Source organism: Neophocaena asiaeorientalis, unplaced genomic scaffold (genome assembly GCF_003031525.2).
Source record: "Neophocaena asiaeorientalis asiaeorientalis breed wild unplaced genomic scaffold, Neophocaena_asiaeorientalis_V1.1 scaffold113, whole genome shotgun sequence".
Classification (NCBI taxonomy): domain Eukaryota; kingdom Metazoa; phylum Chordata; class Mammalia; order Artiodactyla; family Phocoenidae; genus Neophocaena; species Neophocaena asiaeorientalis.
In genome coordinates this window covers 5,274,591-5,293,683 of record NW_020172316.1, presented here as the reverse complement: position 1 = coordinate 5,293,683, position 19,093 = coordinate 5,274,591, and the positions used below count along the sequence as shown (strand labels likewise).

Below are 19,093 nucleotides of genomic sequence, written 5' to 3'. Positions count from 1 at the left end.
TCAGAAAAGACCAATAGGAGGTACTTAAACAATAAACATTTGCCTATTGAAGGATTACTAGAACCTGCTCTATGATCAGAATATGAAAAAAAAATCTTCCTGAAAAGTTTATTTATTCCCCTAAAAACATAGTATCCACTTATAGAATTATAACACTCAATTCATGAAACATCTCCCCAGTGGCAAATGATTGTTTTTATATCTTATAGTAAACAGAAAAAAAGCAATGAAATGTGATGTCTCCAGATGCCCTGCTGGCTTTATGCTTGTATAAAGTTCTCATTTGCCTTCTTTGGCAGCTGTATTTCTTTCCTGAGAGACATTGCTCCTGTCAGATTGGCTCAGTTTTTTCCATCCTTCTTTGAAGTGTTAGTGGTACTCACCAGGGGAAAAGAGGACAGACTAGAAAGTTCTCAAGTGTGAAATTGAACTCATAGCCAAACGCTGAAAATACTCTCTTTGTGGCTCAGCGAAAGTTCCATTAACTTTTGTTTATTTCTGGGTAACACAGTATTTCTTCTTGATTATATCCAGCCCCAGCTGTGGAAGTAATAGAAATGTCTTCTGAATCAATTAGTACACGGGAAACTGTTGTACTATAAAAAATGTACAAGCACCTGAGCTTGGGAATGTTTTTCTCATCTGTACCTTAAATTATACAAATTCAACCATCCTAATTGAAGATTAGCTTATTTTCTAAGAACTTGTAGAAGCTAGGCCTCAGAACTAATGAACTGAGATTTTGTTACTATCTGTTTTCTCCTACAAAACAAAATTTCCCATGGAATGGCACAGAAATGGCTGTTTGAAGGAACTCTTTTTCACTTACAAAGAGCTTTTTGGGTGTATTGGTGCATTATATTAAAACCCATGTCCCCCAATACTATTTCTGTTTGCAATCCTGATTTTCAGTACTTAAAACTGATCATAATCTTTGATATGGTGTTTCTAAGATGGAAAAACTATCCTTGTTAGGCAAATCATCTGAGAAAGTGTCTGGCACAGTTTTGGACACATAGTTCATTAGTTTCTTTTAGTTTTAGATTTTTTTCAACTTAAAATATTTTCTCTCCTTGACAAATATTGTGTCTAATGCAGCTACTGTCCCTCTTTAAAACAGATTGTGCTACATCAACAACTCATAAAATAGAGATAGATTATTTCACATATTAAAGAAAGTTTGGTTTAAGGGCAATGTACAACTGGACAGAGAAAGCGTACCTCTTTTCCAGGCAGTCAGAATTTTCAATAAGTCCCACATAAGCAGTGAAGTATAATATAAATGTTTAGGTATCAAGAAGGATGAAACCTCAGTTAGTGGAAATGAGGTATATAAACCAGTTATGATGAGTGTCGTTCATCTGACCTTTCTGGAGTATGGTCCATTCTCCTGTATGCTGCATGACTTTAATTATAGGATGCCAGGCTCCTATATATACACACCCAACTTTCTGTGCAGAGTGATGTATAACACCTAGCACGCTGGTGGCCTTCATTAAATATTAAATAATAATAATGCATATGCCGCCTCACTTAAAAAGTAAATACTGCCTTATTTTAAAAGGTCTTTGCAATGGTAAATGGGAGTGTTTTCTTGATTTCACTTTCAGATTTTTCATCACTAGTGTATAGGTCTTGAGGATATGGGGAGTGGGAAGAGTAAGCTGTGACAAAGCGAGAGAGTGGCATGGATATATATATACTACCAAAAAGGTAGATAGCTAGTGGGAAGCAGCCGCATAGCACAGGGAGATCAGCTCGGTGCTTTGTGACCACCTAGAGGGGTGGGATAGGGAGGGCGGGAGGGAGGGGGACGCAAGAGGGAAGAGATATGGGAATATATGTATATGTATAACTGATTCACTTTGTTATAAAGCAGAAACTAACACACCATTGTAAAGCAATTATACTCCAATAAAGATGTAAAAAAGATAAAAATAAAAATAAGGGTCGTCAGTTTTCATCTGTGTAAGGGAGTATACCCTGAATTTTTAGTGCTTCTTTTAAATGATTTTCTTTATGGTGCTAGTTTTATAAGTGAGCTAAATTGCCCAGGTTTTCAGTGTCCTGTCAGAGCAGTGGTGGAAAAGCAACCTGGCCTATTCAGCATCAGTGTCACAGGGGATTTATGCAGGTGAGGCTCTTGGGATAGAGTCTTCTACAGGTGATGATATGATGGCTCATTCTTATTTTTCTCCTGAGGTTGATGATGTCAGAAGACGTATAGGTTGATTTGATCACCTTCCTTTTCTCCCTCTGTGGTGTCCAGCATGAAAAAATTAAAACTAAAAAAGTGACCTCACTCTATGGAAAGAGATGATCCAGCTATATTTCAATTGGCTCTACAGCAGCCTTCCGTAGTCAGAGGCCACTCAGGCACACATCTCATCACAGATGTCTCAAACTCTTTTTATTTTTCCTTTATTGTTAAGGACACATTCATACAGGTGATAGCCCCTTGTATGCAATTCTTGGTGTCTTAGCTTTAACTTCACACTTCCTCTCCCTCTTAAGAAAGTAGATATCATAACCCCAGTGGGGTGTTGACTCAGCATCACCACTACTCCCTTCTGACACTGGGGACTTGTTTCCCAGATCCCCTTTCCTGTCTGGTTTCAGACTAGCTTGCTGAAGAAATGTACTTGTGGAAGGTTTGGGAGGCAAAGGGAGAAAGGAAAGAGAAAACCATTATCCTGGGAAGCCACCAGATGAAGCAGCATCAGAGACTTTCCCGCCAGCTCCCGCTTTGCGGGCCAGGTGGCCAGACAAGACATATTCTTGGACTGACCACAAGCCCAACTTTCCCAGCCATTCCGGGGCTTTGAAATCACTAGTGATTGTTTCTTTGTTCCAGTGCCTACAACTGTCCAGTTCCTGCCACATTTGTATAAACCTTAATTTCTATATTGAATCCTTTATTCCTAGAATAATTGCAGGGGCTCTGTTTTTCTGACTAAACTCAGACTGACCAAACCCAGAGACAGCCATATTATAGGTATAACCTTGTATCTGCTCTGATCTAAGAAGGAAACTAAATTATTCAATTAAGTTTTAGTACTTTATTATTAGTAACAATACATGTGGTACATTCCATGAAAGAATATGGAAAACCTATGTGTTTTGACATTACAGTTAAAAATTATTCCTCTATTACTATTGTTATTATCACTCCTCTGTCATATATTAGCTATTGTAGTCCCCTCTCATTTGTGGTTTCTCTTTCTGCGGTTTGGGTTACCAGGTTTGGTCAACCAAGGTCTGAAAATATTGAATGGAAAGTACCAGAAATAAATGATTCATAAGTTTTAAATTGTGTGCTGTTCTTAGTAGCGTGATGATATCTCGCACTGTCCTTATCCATCCCACCCAGACAAGAATCACCCCTTTATCCAGTATATCCTGCCTGTTGGCCACTTAGTAGCCATCTTGGTTATCGGATGGACTGTCACACAAATCCTCCTCAGGGGATACACTGCATACTCCTTAGTTCTCCACTTATTTTTGGTATCCAAGTACTTGTGTTCAAGTTATCATTATTTAACAAAATAATGGCCTCGAGAGTAGTGATGCTGGCAATTCAAATAAGCCGAGGAGAAGCCATAGTAAAGTGCTTCCTCTAAGTGAAAAGGTGAAAGTTCTAACCTTAATAAGGAAAGAAAAAAAATTGTTTGCGGAGGTTGCTAAGATCTACTGTAAGAATGAATTTTCTTGGGACTTCCCTGGTGGTCCAGTGGTAAAGAATCTGCTTTAATATGCAGGGGACGCAGATTCGATCCCTGGTCAGGGAACTAAGATCCCACATGCCGTGGAGCAACTAAGCCTGCGTGCCACAACTACTGAGCTCGTGTGCCATAAACTACAGAGCCCACGTGCCCTGGAGCCTGCATGCCACAACTAGAGAAGAGAAAACCTGCACGCCAGAACTAGAGAGAAGCCTGAGCGTCTCAATGAAAGATCCCACATGCCTCAACAAAGGTCCCACATGCCACAACTAAGACCTGACACGGCCAAAAATAAATAAATAATATTAAAATAACAAAGAATCTTCTATCCATGAAATTGTGAAGAAGGGAAGAGAAATTCATGCTAGTTTTGCTGTTACAGCTCAAAATGCAAAAGTTATAGCCACAATGCGTGATGAGTACTTAGTTAAGATGGAAATAGCCTTAAATTTGTACACTCTAATATTTTGAGAGAGAGACCACATTCACACAACTTTTATTACAGTATATTATATTTTTTTCTATTTTATTATTAGTTATTGTTGTTAATCTCTTACTGTGCCTAATTTATAAATAAACTTGATCATTGGTATGTATAGGAAAATACACAGTAAAATATGGTTGGGTGCTATCCGCCGTTTCAGGCATCCACTGGGGATACTGCAACGTATCCCCTGCAGGTAAGTGGGACCACTATACTGTACTGTACTTAATTAGTAAAGCAGTAGTGTAAGAGGATGCCTATTGTTCACTTAAGCGATACTATGTGTATATGCACACTTGCATGCTGGCGCACACACAGACACACATTATGCTCATTATACAAATCCCTACTCAGGGGCCAGCCACACTGCTCACTTCTTAATTCTCTGTTTATTTTTGGTAACCTGAAAGCTGACACAGTGACCTGCCCTCTCTCTTGTCTGGCCAGTTACAAATAAGCAATACCCTTGCCCTCCCATCATCACTTTGTATTAATCCTTCCTCTTTTCTGTCAGGAGCCTGCTGAGTGAAAAGTGATTGTTGATATTCTACCAAGCGGTGGAACAAATATGGGCTTTGAGTGGAAAAACCTGTATTTGAATCCATTCCTTTCTGGTTACTAAACATAGAGTAACGCAAAGCCCCAGCGATGTGTCTACCACGTCACAGGTATTCAACACATGTAGGTTACTAGACAAGAGTTGGCCCCTCTATGCTTTGGTTTCCTCAGTGGTAAAAGGAAGCACTGGTGATCTTAACCCACAGGGGTTTTGTGAGACTAAATGAGGTTATGCTTAGCACGGGGCACAGTGTAATGAGAAGCTAGTCAGTGGTGTCTGCTTCTGTTGTTCTTGTTAATACCTCACCAGAGATATAGTATATGAGATTCTCAAATGCAGCTCTCTTTTTAAAACCAATCCCAAGGTAGATCTGCCTTTCTTAAAATTACATTGTGTATCTAGAAAACACTCCTTTGCTCCTAGAGTCACCCTTGCCACTCTGCAGAGGCCTTAGTGTTCAACCTTGCTGACTTGTTATTCCAGCTCTGCTAAGGCTTTTTTATTTTTTTATTCACCGCATGTCGGTGATGGTGAGTTTTATGTGTCCACTTGGCTAGTTTTTCAATCAGACACTAATCTAGTTGTTCCCTGAAGGTATTTCTGTAGAGATGATTCATATCTTTAAATAGTTGACTTTAGGTAAAGGAAGTTATCCTGATCCTTTAATAACAAATAACTAGGGCTTCCTTGGTGGCGCAGTGGTTGGGAATCCGCCTGCCAGTGCAGGGGACACGGGTTCGAGCCATGGTCCGGGAGGATCCCACGTGCCGTGGAGTAGCTGGGCCCGTGCTCCACAACTGCTGAGCCTGCGCTCTGGAGCCCGCAAGCCACAGCTGCTGGGCCCGCGTGCCACAACTACTGAAGCCTGGGCACCTGGAGCCCATGCTCCGCAACGAGGGAGGCCGCTGCAGTGAGAGGCCCGCGCACCACAGCGAGGAGTGGCCCCTGCTCGCCACAACTAGTGAGAGCTCACACGCAGCGACGAAGGCCCAACGCAGCCAAAAGAGAAATTAAAGAAATTTAAAAAATAAAAAAACAAATAACTAATAGAGTTTGTTATTATTTAACAGGTAGCGTGTTTACATAACTAATAGTTATGAATTGCCCCCTTTTTTATGGTGCCAATTTTAAATACAGTTTTATTTAAGACATTGTATTTTCCACTTATAATACAGTGCTTATAAAGTGCAATGTTATTTCCTTTCCCCGTGTGCACATTCCATGTTCAAGTATCAAGAATGCCCAGTTTGCTATAGCAGCTCAACTTTAAAACTGCTATGGAATTTGCTACAAATTTGGGTCCTTCAGTGTTTTGTGGAACAATGCTAAACCTATGCTAGGCTGACTTAATCAACCTCTTCAATGGTGGGCCCAGAGGAGGCGCCACCAGATGGAGGAGCTCCACCACCAGGGAAGCCCCCAGGCATTCCTCCTAGCATGCCTCCTGCACTCTGGTACAGCTTGTTAATGATGGGGTTGCAGACTTTTTCCAGCTCCTTCTGCTGATGTTCAGATTCTTCCTTCTCTGCACTCTGGTTCTTATCCTTGAAGTTTCTCATCCTCAACAGTAGCTTTCACGTTGAAAGCATAGGATTCAAGAGAATTCTTCGAAGACACCTTACCCCGCTGCTTCTCATCTTCAGTTTTGTACTTCTCTGCTTCCTGAACCATGCGTTCAATGTCTTCCTTGCTCAAATGGTCCTTGTCATTAGTGATGGTAATCTTGTTCTCTTTTCCTGTGCTCTTACCCACAGCAGAGACATTGAGGATGCCATTGGCATCATTATCAAAAGTGACTTCAATCTGAGGAACACCATGGGGGGAAGGAGGTACGCCTGTGAGTTCAAACTTGCCAAGCAAGTTGTTATCCTTGGTCATGGCACGCTCACCTTCATAAACCTGAATGAGTACACTGAGCTGGTTGTCAGAGTAGGTTGTGAAGGTCTGCATCGGCGTCTGCTTGGTGGGAATGGTGGTGTTGTGCTTGATGAGGACAGTCATGACTTCACCCGCGGTTTCAATTCCAAGGGAAAGAGGAGTGACATCCAACAGCAGCAAGTCTTGAACATTTTCATATTTGTCTCCAGATAAAATGACTGCACCGTAAGCAACAGCCTCATCAGTAGAAGGCTGTAGACGTTTCAGAATCTTGGGGATGTGGGTTGAACCACCCACCAGTACAATATCATGGATGTGACACTTGTCTAGCTTGGCATCCTGAAGGGCTTTCTCGACAGGATCCAGTGCTGATGGAACAGGTCAGCATTCAGTTCTTCAAGTCGGGCACGGGTAATTGAGGTATAGATGTCAACTCCTTCACAGAGGGAATCAATCTCAGTACTGGCCTGGGTGCTGGAAGAGAGAGTGCACCTAGCATGCTCACAAGCAGTATGAAGGCGACGGAAAGCCCTCTTGTTCTCACTGATGTCCTGCTTGTGCTTGAACTCTGCAATGAAACGGTTGACCATTTCGTTGTCAAAGTCTTCCCCACCTAAGTGGGTATCTGTAGATTGGACCTCAAAGATTCCATCCTCAATAGTGAGAATTGACACATCAAAAGTGTCACCACATAAATCAAAGATCAGCATGTTTCTTTCCGCTCCGACCTTTTTGTCTAAGCCGTAGGCAATAGCAGCAGCAGTTGGCTCATTGATGATTCTAAGTACATTGAGCCCAGCAATAGTTCCAGCACCTCTGGTAGCCTGACGTTGAGAATCATTAAAGTAAGCGGGTACTGTGACAACAGCATTGGTAACAGTCTTCCCAAGGTAGGCTTCTGCTATTTCCTTCATCTTGGTGAAAACCATGGATGACATGGTTTTCTATCCTCTGGATAGAAACTTTTTGTCTCTCCCTTGTATTCTACTCGAACCTCAGGCCTGCTTGCATCATTCACCACCATGAAGGGCCACTGCTTCATATCAGACTGGCCAACAGCATCGTCAAGTCTTCGTCCAGTGAGGCGTTTGACATCAAAAACCGTGTTGGTGAGATTCATTGCGACTTGGTTCTTTGCAGCATCACCGATCAATCGTTCGGTATCAGTAAAGGCGACATAGCTTGGGGTAGTTCGGTTCCCCTGATCATTGGCAATTATTTCCACCTTTCCATGCTGGAAGGCACCCACACAAGAATAGGTGGTGCCAAGATTAATGCCAACTGCAGGTCCCTTAGGCAGATCCCTTAGGCATGGTTGCTGGAGCGTAGGCCCAGGTCCGCTGCAGGAGAAAATGGCAATCTGGAAAGCTGCTGCCGCATTCAATGAGCCTGCCCCATATTAACAAGCATGACTGAGTGCCTACGTAATACGTCCTGAAGAGTACTAATTCTCTGATCTTAGAATCTTCATTAATTAACCTAATAATATTATGACTGTAGAGAGCGAGGATCTACAACTTGTGTGTGTGTGTGTGTGTGTGTGTGGTTCGTTCTGTTTGGTCATTTGCCCTCACATGCCTTCCTCCAGCATCTTTCTTCCTACATCTCAGGTCTCTTTACATTCTATCCTTGATCACATCTCCCTCTCTGTATTTCTTGGCATTCAAATTTCCTTCATTCCTTCCTACTTTTTGTTTTCTTTTCTGTTATTCCTTATTCCTCCTTGAGACAGTTTCACAAGCATCTTCACCATCTCTTCTCTAAGCAGATGATCAACCCCAGAGGGAAGATCTTATCACAAGCCATCATTTTCCCTGGGCTCTGGGCTACAGTTTGTCAGTTTGTACGCCTGCATTTGTTGGTTCAGCATGGTACTTTGTGTGGCAAGCATTGTTGTCTTTTAATTCTGCCTAGCGCTGGAACTCATTTCCTGTTTCAGGAGAATCTCCAGCTCCCTGTTCATAGAGGTGGTGAGCATATGAACTCAGCTCACCCACTGTCCACAACTTCAGGGCATTTAGACTCCTGAAGGCACTCAGACACTGAGAGAGTTTGGTTCTCCCTCTGTGGTGGAGAGCAGGTAGAGGGCAGTGAAGCAGCTATTGTAGAATTTACAGTTGGTGGCCCAAGCAGATCATGGCTGTAGTCTGAATCTGCTGTGTTCTCTTTTCAGAGTTTGATTCTTCACACTTTTGATGAGTTCTGTGAGTTATGCAAGAGCTTTCCAACGTGTTCCTTTTCTGCTCAATTTAGCCAGTATTGTTTCTGTTGTTTGTAATCAGGAACTGTGACTGCCTAGAACACTTTAAATGGGTTATGTAGTTTTAACTGTGGTGTCTCTGCTAAATGATGTGGGAGGATAAGGGTGGATGGGCAGGGACTATGTCTGCAGTTTGAAAAGGCCTCTTTACCCCTGGATATCCTGATCCAGAGACCGGTACCACTTGGCTTGCTTAATAAATGGTAGTAACTTGATAACTAATTGAGTTTCTAGAAACTTTGCCAGTAGTTTGCTGAGAGGATGATGGGCAAACATTCCTAGGACCACTCTGCCATGGGTTCCCTGATATATTATTATCAAGTTACTCTTTATGCCTATGAAGTGAGAATAAGTCAGTTCCCAACCTAGCTGAGAAGCCTGTCAAATTACAAATGAGTGAATATGTATGATGAACTTGCAACCCCATGAAAGAAGTGACATAGAAATGACAGATTCTTGTGCTGTTAGTCATTCATCAAAAAATTATAATTACTTTTTCATAAAATTAGTAAATATCTAGACTATAGAACTTAGAACATACAGAATATCATAAAGGAGAAATAATGATTTGTAATTCCAGGACTTAGAGTTAATATTTTGTGTAGTCACTAAAAATTTTCCAAAGGCAGCAACACTTCTTTGCTGTTCTGATTACAGAATCATATGAAGGTTTGAGAATTAAGTTCATAGTTTTTAATTCACGTAGAAATTTCCTTGATGTATTAATCTAGAGGCTATTGGGGAAGGGAAAATTTCCCCCTTTGCTTCTTGGTTCTTTTGGCTAGTCTAATAATTAAATTGACACAAGGCATATTAACAGGAGAAAAAATTAATTTCTTATGTATAAAGGCCTTATAGGTATATGACTCAAAGTAGTGACTAAAGCAGGTACCTTTTATACCAAGAAACAATAAATTTGTGAGGAATTGACAAGAAAAATAAGTTTGGGATTGCAAGAAACAAGGTTTGTTTATACAGCCTTCTCAGATTTGAATTCCCCATCTCTGGTGATAAGGATGTCTCTGTACCTCCTGGTACAGGGAAGTTACCTTTCACATGGGAGATTTATTTTCTCCTTTCAGGGGGGCAAAGGAGGGTCAGAATATCCTTCTTGCATTGGCTGTTTCTTAAGTAACTTTAATTTAAACTAATCAGTACACCAAGTAGCATATTGGGGGTGGCCTGCTCTGATCCCCGTCATGGCCAGATTATGATTCTAGAGAATGAGTAGATATTAGTCAGTGTTCTTTGGTGAGTGTTTGGTGCTCCAAGCAAAGAGAAGGGCAGAAAGCCAAGGTCTGTGGATGTGGAGAAATGACTTTTGTCCAGGGATGTGGACATAGTTCAGTGTGGCTGGAGGTCAGTGGAGAAGTGGATCAGTAGGCAGGTATTCCATCACAGATGGCTCAGACATTTAAATTTTATCCTGAGATTAGAGAAGATCTTTATAAGGACTCACAGCAGAAGAATGAGCTAATCAGATCTGCTTTCTTGAAATCTGATTCATCAGCAGTTTGATGCATCAGAGAGGACTGGGGATGAAGTGTAGGGCAAGACCACAAGCAGGCTACTCCATTGCAATAGTCTAGCAGCAATGCCACGACTAGAAACAAAAACAGTGGTGGTGGCATGGAGATAAGGAAAAGACTATAGCATCACTGAGTAAGGGAAACCAGACAACTCGCTGACTATTTGGGTATAAGGAGTGAGTATGAGGAGTGAAGAAGGCCACCTTACTAAGCTATGTGGTTGGTCACCATGTGCTTAATCACAGAAGTAAAAGAAAGGCGCTTTCACATCTACTCTAAAATTTACTCTCTTAGCCACGTCTCTGAATAATGAGACTGGGAGGAAAAGGCAATGGTTAAACTCACGTTCTCATCTACGCTGTTCTTTCTTGGTTCCATTCAGGAACTCTCAACTTTTCCCAGAGGAAAGTAATAAACCACGTTCATACTAAGATGTTGCAAAGAAGTTTCAGTCAATGTGGACCAAGGATTACCTGCATCAAAATCTCAAGGGGCAGGGCTGGATATCTGCATTTTAAAAGGCATCCAAGATGATTTTTATGTCCAGTAAATTTTGGTAACCACCGTGACAGAGACTTAACATCTCAACTCTCCCAAGAGTATTTTAAGAGAGGAACACAAAACAAAATAATCCAATTCAATAGGTTTTTATTCAGTATATCTAATGCCTTTGCTAAACACTATCTGCTCTTCCAGATTATATCTATCTACAAGGAAACAGATGGGAAGGGAGGGAGCGAGGGACATAAAGATCTGCCCACAGGTCAAATAAGTAAATAACTAATGCTAGAATTTAGATATTCCTTTGCAGGTCAGGAGAAGAGATATTTTTACAGTACGAATGAGGTAATTCCTTTCAGGAAGCCTTAAATCCTAATCCTTGGGTGAATGCCTACTCTCTTTCCACCACTCATAAATGCTGTCTTTCCAGGAGAGCTCAGAAAATAACTTTTTGTAATTTTTTAAAGTAAATCTTAGAGATTTCCCCCAACTATTGTTAGAGCCTCAAATAGGACCCACCCCAACCCTTCCATAAGCTGTTACTGCCTTTGTATTTGCAATTGTAAATGGTTTTATAATGTTGTTCTAGATAGTCTAAACATAATTGATTTTAACAAGGAATTGGCAATAAAGCTCATTTTAATCCTTTCGGTTTAAGTGGAAATTCATAAAAAGTGAACTAAGAGATGTAAAAAATTGATTAAATCTTGCAAACCAATGTATAATCTAAAATAAAAATTCCATATCACAAAACAGTTACCTCCAATGATTTAAAAGGGAAAATTTGAAAGTCTGATAATTTCATTCTTAGCTAGATGGGAAAAAGTTGAACACACTGTATTGACAGCGATTAAACCAGAAAACATATTCAACATCTGTTTAACCTCAATTGGAAAGAGAGCTCCTTGAAAATATTTTTTATGCCTTTTAGCTTGCTTTATATCATCGAAGGACTCCATTTCCACTATATATAACTACCTATTGAATGTGATGAACAGCTTTACAGGGGGATTGGGCTATAGCTGAAAATACAAAAAATTCAATAGATATAAAAACCTGGCTTAGTTTTTATTGCTATTGTAATAGAGTAATGCTAGATCATTTTAGGTTAATAAAGCAAAGTATTTTTAGAAACTACTGGACCTTAAATAGATTCTAAAGCAGTAGAAATAAGATTTGAGAACTTTAAAAAAATGAGAAAAGATTCACATTTACAGCTTTGTCATAATGTGAAAGCAAGCATTAGAAAAAAATTTGGCTTATTATGATTTTTAAACAGTAAACCCTTTATTGAGTATAAGCTGAGCTCAACAAAGAAAACTTATTTCAAGAGTAATAGCTGATTTTCTGTAACATTAATATGAGCATCCATATCTAGCACCCTCCCTCCCAGTTGACTAGTGAAATGGAAAGTAGAATATTAGGATGGGGAAAGCCTTATCAAGTGGAAATTAGGAGAAAGAGATATTCATGCCCAGAAACTTTGAGCAATTTCTGCAAGGTAAGTACAGACATAATGTAGCTAAGAAAGGGAAGGACAGTTTGTAAATCCCCACCTATGAAGTCATGATGTAAGTAAGAGATTCCAACATCCTCCTATCCCCCCCCACCCCAGTGCCCACGGTCATCCCTAATTCGTAGGGGCAAAGGCTGGAGGCAAACTCCCATATGGCTGTGGGAAGCTGGGGAAGCCTTGGTGATGCTCACTCGTCCACCCCCCATACAAACACACTTGATGTGGACTACCAAGTCAGGCAGAGAGCTAGCATTTGGCCACGGTCACCTTGCATTAAGAGGAAGTGGACAAGGTTTAGCATACAGGAGAAATGAGGGTAGGAGCAGAATATTCCATGTCTGGCTGCCATATCTAAGAAGAGAAAGACACCTTCAACCAATAGTAAATTTTGCTGCTGCTGCTGCCTCAGCCTCAGGTGCCTTCCAGACTGTCCCAGAGAAGGGAGATTCTGAAATAGCAAAGTAACACTATAGCAGTTCTGAATTTTCTTTTTCTTCTTTTATCTAGACCTGTCAGGTTAGAGTAGGAATCCAAGCACTCTTACGAAACCAGTCTCAGCTCCTGCCTAGACAATAATGGAACTTCCTCTGTACTAATTGTAATGATGTTGATTATGATGGTGATGAGAACAATGATTATAATGGCAACTACCATTCATTAAGCAATTACCATGTGCATGACACTGTGCTAAGCTCTTTCTGGTATTAAGTCAGTTAATTATAACTGAATTTAATAAATCATTTATTTTTAATTATCATAATCATACTCTATAGTATGTGCCATTATTAGGAATATTTTATAAATGAGGACTCTGAGCTTAGAGAGACTTACTAACTTGCCCAAGCTTGTTTATCTAGAGAGAAACTGAGTTAGGATTTGAATTTAGGGTGAGAAAACAGAGAAACATTGATGAATTTAAGAGACGGTAGGTATCCACCCTGAGAAATCAGAGCAAACAAGAGAATGAAGAATACAGAAGTTTGAAAAATCTCTAACTCATGTTCTTTAAAGGATACTACGTTTATAAAGTTAGAGGAAGCAAACATGAAATGAGACTAATCTAAGATCTGAAAAGCCTGAATGTAGTTTAAAAGAAATAAAAAGATTGCTTCCATAGGAATTAAAATATTTTTGTTCTAGTTCTGTGAAAAATGCCGTTGGTAATTTGATAGGGATTGCATTGAATTTGTAGATTGCCTTGGGTAGTATAGTCATTTTAACAATATTGATTCTTCCAATCCAAGAACATGGTACATCTCTCCATCTGTTTGCGTCATCTTCGATTTCTTTCATCAGCGTCTTATAATTTTTGGAGTACAGTTCTTTTGCCTCCTTAGGTAGGTTTATTCCTAGGTATTTCATTCTTTTTTGATGCAGTGGTAAATGGGATTGTTTCCTTAATTTCTCTTTCTGATATTTCATTGTTTGTGTATAGAAATGCAACAGATTTCTGTATATTAATTTTTTATACTGCAGCTTTACCAAATTCATTGATGGGCTCTAATAGTTTTCTTGTAGTCTTTAGGATTTTCTATGTATAGTAGTAATATGTCATCTGCAAACAGTGACAGTTTTACTTCTTTTCCAACTTGGATTCCCTTTATTTCTTTTTCTTCTCTGATTGCTATGGCTAGGACTTCCAAAACTATGTCGAATAAAAGTGGTGAGAGTGGGCATCCTTGTCTCGTTCCTGATCTTGGAGGAAATGCTTTCAGCTTTTCACCATTGAGTATGATGTTAGTTGTGGGTTCATATATATGGCCTTTATTATGTTGAAGTATGTTCCCTCTATACCCACTTTCTGAAGAGTTTTTATCATAAATTGATATTGAATTTTATGAAAACCTTTTCCTGCATCTATTGGGATGATCATATGGTCGTCTTCAGTTTGTTAATATGGTGTATCACATTGATTGATTTGTGGATATTGAAAAATCCTTGCATGCCCGGGATAAATCCCACTTGATCATGGTGTATGATTTTTTTTTTAATGTACTGTTGGAGTCAGTTTGCTAGTATTTTGTTGAGGATTTTTGTGTCTGTGTTCATCAGTGATATATGCCTGTAATTTTCTTTTTCTGTGGTATCTTCATCTGGCTTTGGTATCAGGGTGATAGTGGCCTCATCGAATGAGTTTGCAAGTGTTCCTTCCTCTGCAATTTTTTTAGAATAGTTTTATGGTAGGTGTTAACTCTTCTCTAAATTTTTGGTACAATTCACCTGTGAAGCCATCTGGTCCTGGACTTTTGCTTGTTGGGAGTTTTTTAATTACTTATTCAATTTCAGTACTGGTAATTGATCTATTCATATTTTCTATTTTTTGTTGGTTCAGTCTTGGGAGATTGTAAATGAAAACAGATCGCTAAATGAAAACACAATGGAGGCAGGACACATTAGGTTAGATAAAATTAAACCAATACTATAGAAAATAAGTGTAAGAATTCTCCCAAAATTTAGGAAAAGAAGTAAAATAATGAGAGAAAAGACAAGAGACCCAAAGAACAGATCTGAGGGATGTAACATACAAAATAGGAATCTAAGGAGTAAAGAACTGAGCAGATAGAGAAAACAACAATAAATAATAAGAAGAAAGTTTTCCTTAAAAAAGATTTATGTCTTCAAGGCAAAAGAATTAGAAAAGTTATAGACAGGAAACAAAGATTTCCTACCAAAAACAAACAAACAAAAAAGGATAGTCTAGCAGAGAGAAAGAGAGAGGGGAAAGATCATTAGTAACAATCTAGAGGGTGAAAGAAATAAATGATTGTGACTTGAACTGTCAAGTTGCTGTTTATGAACAGGGGTAACTGGAAGTTATTCTCATATATGGAAGGATCTAGAAAATCACACAAAAGGGCCGTTCCTAAAAAGAAAAAGAAAAAACAAAAACTCTCAATCAGTTCTTTAGGCTAAGATTTTAATCAAAATAGAAAACACAGGAACAGGGAGCTAGTAAAATTAAGAAAATTATTAATGTACAACAAAACCAGTGAAACATAAATGTTGTGATAACTATAATGCATTGATTTTTCTACTGCAGTAACAAATCAACACAAACTTAGTAGCTTAAACAACACAAATTTATTTTTTTTACAATTCTGCAGGTTAAAGGTCTGACACATGTCTCTTTGGGCTAATATCAAGGTGTCAGCAGTGCTGCATTCCTTTCAGAAGACTCTAGGGGAAGTTTGTTTCCTTGCCTTTTCCAGCTTTTAGAGGCTGTCAACATTCTTTATCTGATGGTCTCCTTCCTCCATCTTTAAAGCCAGCAACGTTGCATTGTTTGGACCATTCTTCTATAGTCACATCTCCCTCTAACTCTCTTCTTATGCCTCCCTCTTTTTAAGGACACTTGTGATTAGATTGGGCCCACAAGGATAACCAGGAAAATCTTGCCGTCTCAAGTTCCTTAACTAAATTACATCTACGAAGTCCCTTTTGCCATGTAAGGTAACATATTCACAGTTTCCAGGCATCTGTTCTAATTGGAGGGAAGGGGAATTTTCTGCCTATCACACGGTAATAAAACAATGTAAACATCAAACCTATTCTGAAATTACTGTAAAAATTAGTATTTTAACTCTTGTTCTAAGGTTTCGTGATTATGTGTTTTCCTCATATATTTCTTTTGACTCTGGCCTTAAATGTTGCTATTCTCAATTTTGCAAACCGACTTCTAAATTCCTATCTTTGGCTTTTGAAACCTGACACTGATTTTAGTTTCTCCTTCTGAGCTGGAGTGAGTATAGGACCACTCTATGGGAGCACATTATATAATATTACACTCCTATGTAAAATCTACAGATAGAGATAAAATTAAAATGCTTATTATCTCCACTGTTTCACCCTTGGATGGGTGTGTGAAAGAAGGGAGATGGGGGTTGATATACTTACAGAAAAGTGAAGACATTCAGGAGAGCCAAACTTTAGAATATGGGGAGAGTAATACAAACTCATATATAAAATATAAACTAAGTATAAATTACAAGATGATTCTTAAATTTTTTTTGTTTGGTCTATATTTGAAGCATGAAGTCATGATTTTTAAAACTATAAAGTGATAGACAAAGTTTATATGCATATAAAATGTAGACATATACATATATATTTACACATATGTGTATGTAGATATGCATACAACATATCTGTAAGTTATCAAGGAATAAATAAGTTTTCACCTCAGAGAAGCTGTTACTTGAAGCAATTTTTACACGCTATTGCGCAAAGTGTAGAACTAAGAGGAATGTAAATATAAGTTACGCTTGAAAACCTGCTTTGGCTAAAACCCTGAATTCTTTTTAAATGATGAAAGAAAAATGGGATTACAGTAGATATTTCCAATCCAGTTTTTTAAAAGTAGTGTTAATGTCTGCCTGTTAAAGGAGGTCATTATTTGTAACCTAAGTCTGTTGATGTTTTTGTTGGACATTGATTCATTAGAAGAATATTCATAGGCAAGACATTCCTGCCAGTTGTCTGAAAAGCAGATTGAAATAAATTGGCAGGAGGGGGTTAGGCATGAATGAGAACTCTGCTTGCCTGCTTCCTTTCCAACATGTATAGGGAAAAATTTGCGACATTATTTCTAAACTGGAAATTTTGATCAGATTATACCCAGGCTTCTGAATTTTAAAAAAGTAACTATACAAGAAAAGTATTGGCAGGAATTTTAAACTATTACATATATTTGAATGAAGTATATAACTAGATCTATTAAGTTCAAAACCACGTTTTAAGAACGATATGAATGAACTCCCAGGTAGTTGTAATTGAGGTGGTGGGAACCATGCCGTAAAACAAATGAGTGAATGAGTGGGAAAAGTATCATTTCAAAAAAATAAGTCCAAGAAGAACGTGGAGCAGAGTTATTCCATGTTGCCCTCTGGGTTAGGTACCTCCTAATTGCCACTTCAGACCCAGTCTCTACCTTTCTAGACCCTGGGGCCTACAATTCCTGCAATTTCTATACTCTACAATTTCAAGACCAGGGTCAGCAAACTTTCTATAAAGGACCAGATAGCAAATATTTAGGCTTTGTAGGCCATATGGCTTCTGTTACAAATACTCACCTCTGCTGCTGTAGCACAAAATCAGTTATAGGCCAACCTTATGTATTAAAAAAGGCTGTAAGCAAAAAAAAAATCTGTGGGCCTGTTCTAGACTCCAGCCTTCAACTCCCTATAGGTACATGAGGCTGGGGGTTATGTGGTTTATAGACCACAAGTCTTGTGATATGAGGAGATCTTAGAAAATAGGATTCTTAGGGTGTGGGGAGAAAATATCACAAATAGTACAAAGATAGAGCTCTCTTTCAAATCATAAGAAAACTATCAGACCTGTGAAAGGACTCAGTTGTCTGGCAAAACAGGGAATCATTATGATGAATTATTTTTTAAGGCCCCCCAAATAGAAGTTTATTTATGAAATAAGAAAAGAAAACATGGTAAGGGGCAGTATCATTGACAACCCTCCAATTCTAAGGCCAGGGACAGCCCTGCTTAAGAATGAAGCTGGAGCAGGACAACAGAGAATTCCCCTACCACTGTTGTCATAAGGTTAGAAAGTACCAAATAACAAGCAACACATATCTGTCCCTGAGAAAGAGCTAAGAAAATTGAGATACAAGCACAAAGGGAAGGCTGAGAGCTGAAGGTGGGACAAGAACATTGAGGAAAAACCTCTGGCTGCACAGCTCCCAAGATTAACGCGAGATAACTCTGAAGGGGACAGTAGCAGCAGTAAAAATCAAACCAGCTCAGAGACTGCATAAAGTGATACAATCTCCCACACTACTGGTCTAACAGAACAGGCATACCCATTCCCAGGCATAAATATTATGTGACTCAGTTCCTGCTTATGTTACACACAATGACTGGCATTCAAAAAAAAAAACTATGAGACACAAGCAAGAAAAAAGAACCCACTGTCAAGAGACAAAGCAAGTAACAGAACCAGACTCAGAAGTGACTCAATCATTGGAAATATCAAACAGGGAATTTTAAATACTATCGTTTATAAATAATAAATTATTATTATAGTGGAAAAAATAGTCAACAGGCCTTAACAGATATGGAATTTAACAAAAAAAGATGTTAGCTATAAGAAATAGTCAAATAGAAATTCTAGAAATACCTTCCAAAAATGAAATCGAATTTTTGAGACTAAAGAATGAGTAAATGAATGAATGAAAATAAGAGAATTTAATATCAGCAGACCTACACCACAGGAAATTAAAAAAAAAAAACCCAACAATCCACAGGTCTTTAAGCAAAAGGAATATGATACTGGACAGAAACATGGATCTATACAAATAAGTGTAAATGAGGAATTCTAGGAGCAGTTAAAGTGCAGGTAAATATAAAAAACATTTTTCCTCACTTGTATTTGCTCCAGAAAATAATTGAATGTCTAAAGAAAAACTAGTAGTTATGCATTAGGGTTTATGGCATATATAAATGTATCATGGATGACATCATTGGCAGTATGCTGTTTTAAGAATTACACTCTAAGTAAGGCAGCATAACACTTGGAGTACACTGTTATTAATTAATGATGTACATTGAAAGCCCAGGGGCAACCACTACATTTTTTAAAAGAGGTATATATAATAAGCTAATCATGGAGATAAAATAGAATTGTGTAAA

General features: G+C 38.7%; 1 pseudogene; it reads right to left on the bottom strand.

Annotated features, from left to right (window-relative positions):
* Positions 1-6,111: 6,111 nt before the first annotated feature.
* LOC112414204 (heat shock cognate 71 kDa protein pseudogene) lies at positions 6,112-7,924 on the bottom strand (annotated as a pseudogene).
* Between the last annotated feature and the right edge of the window lie 11,169 nt (positions 7,925-19,093).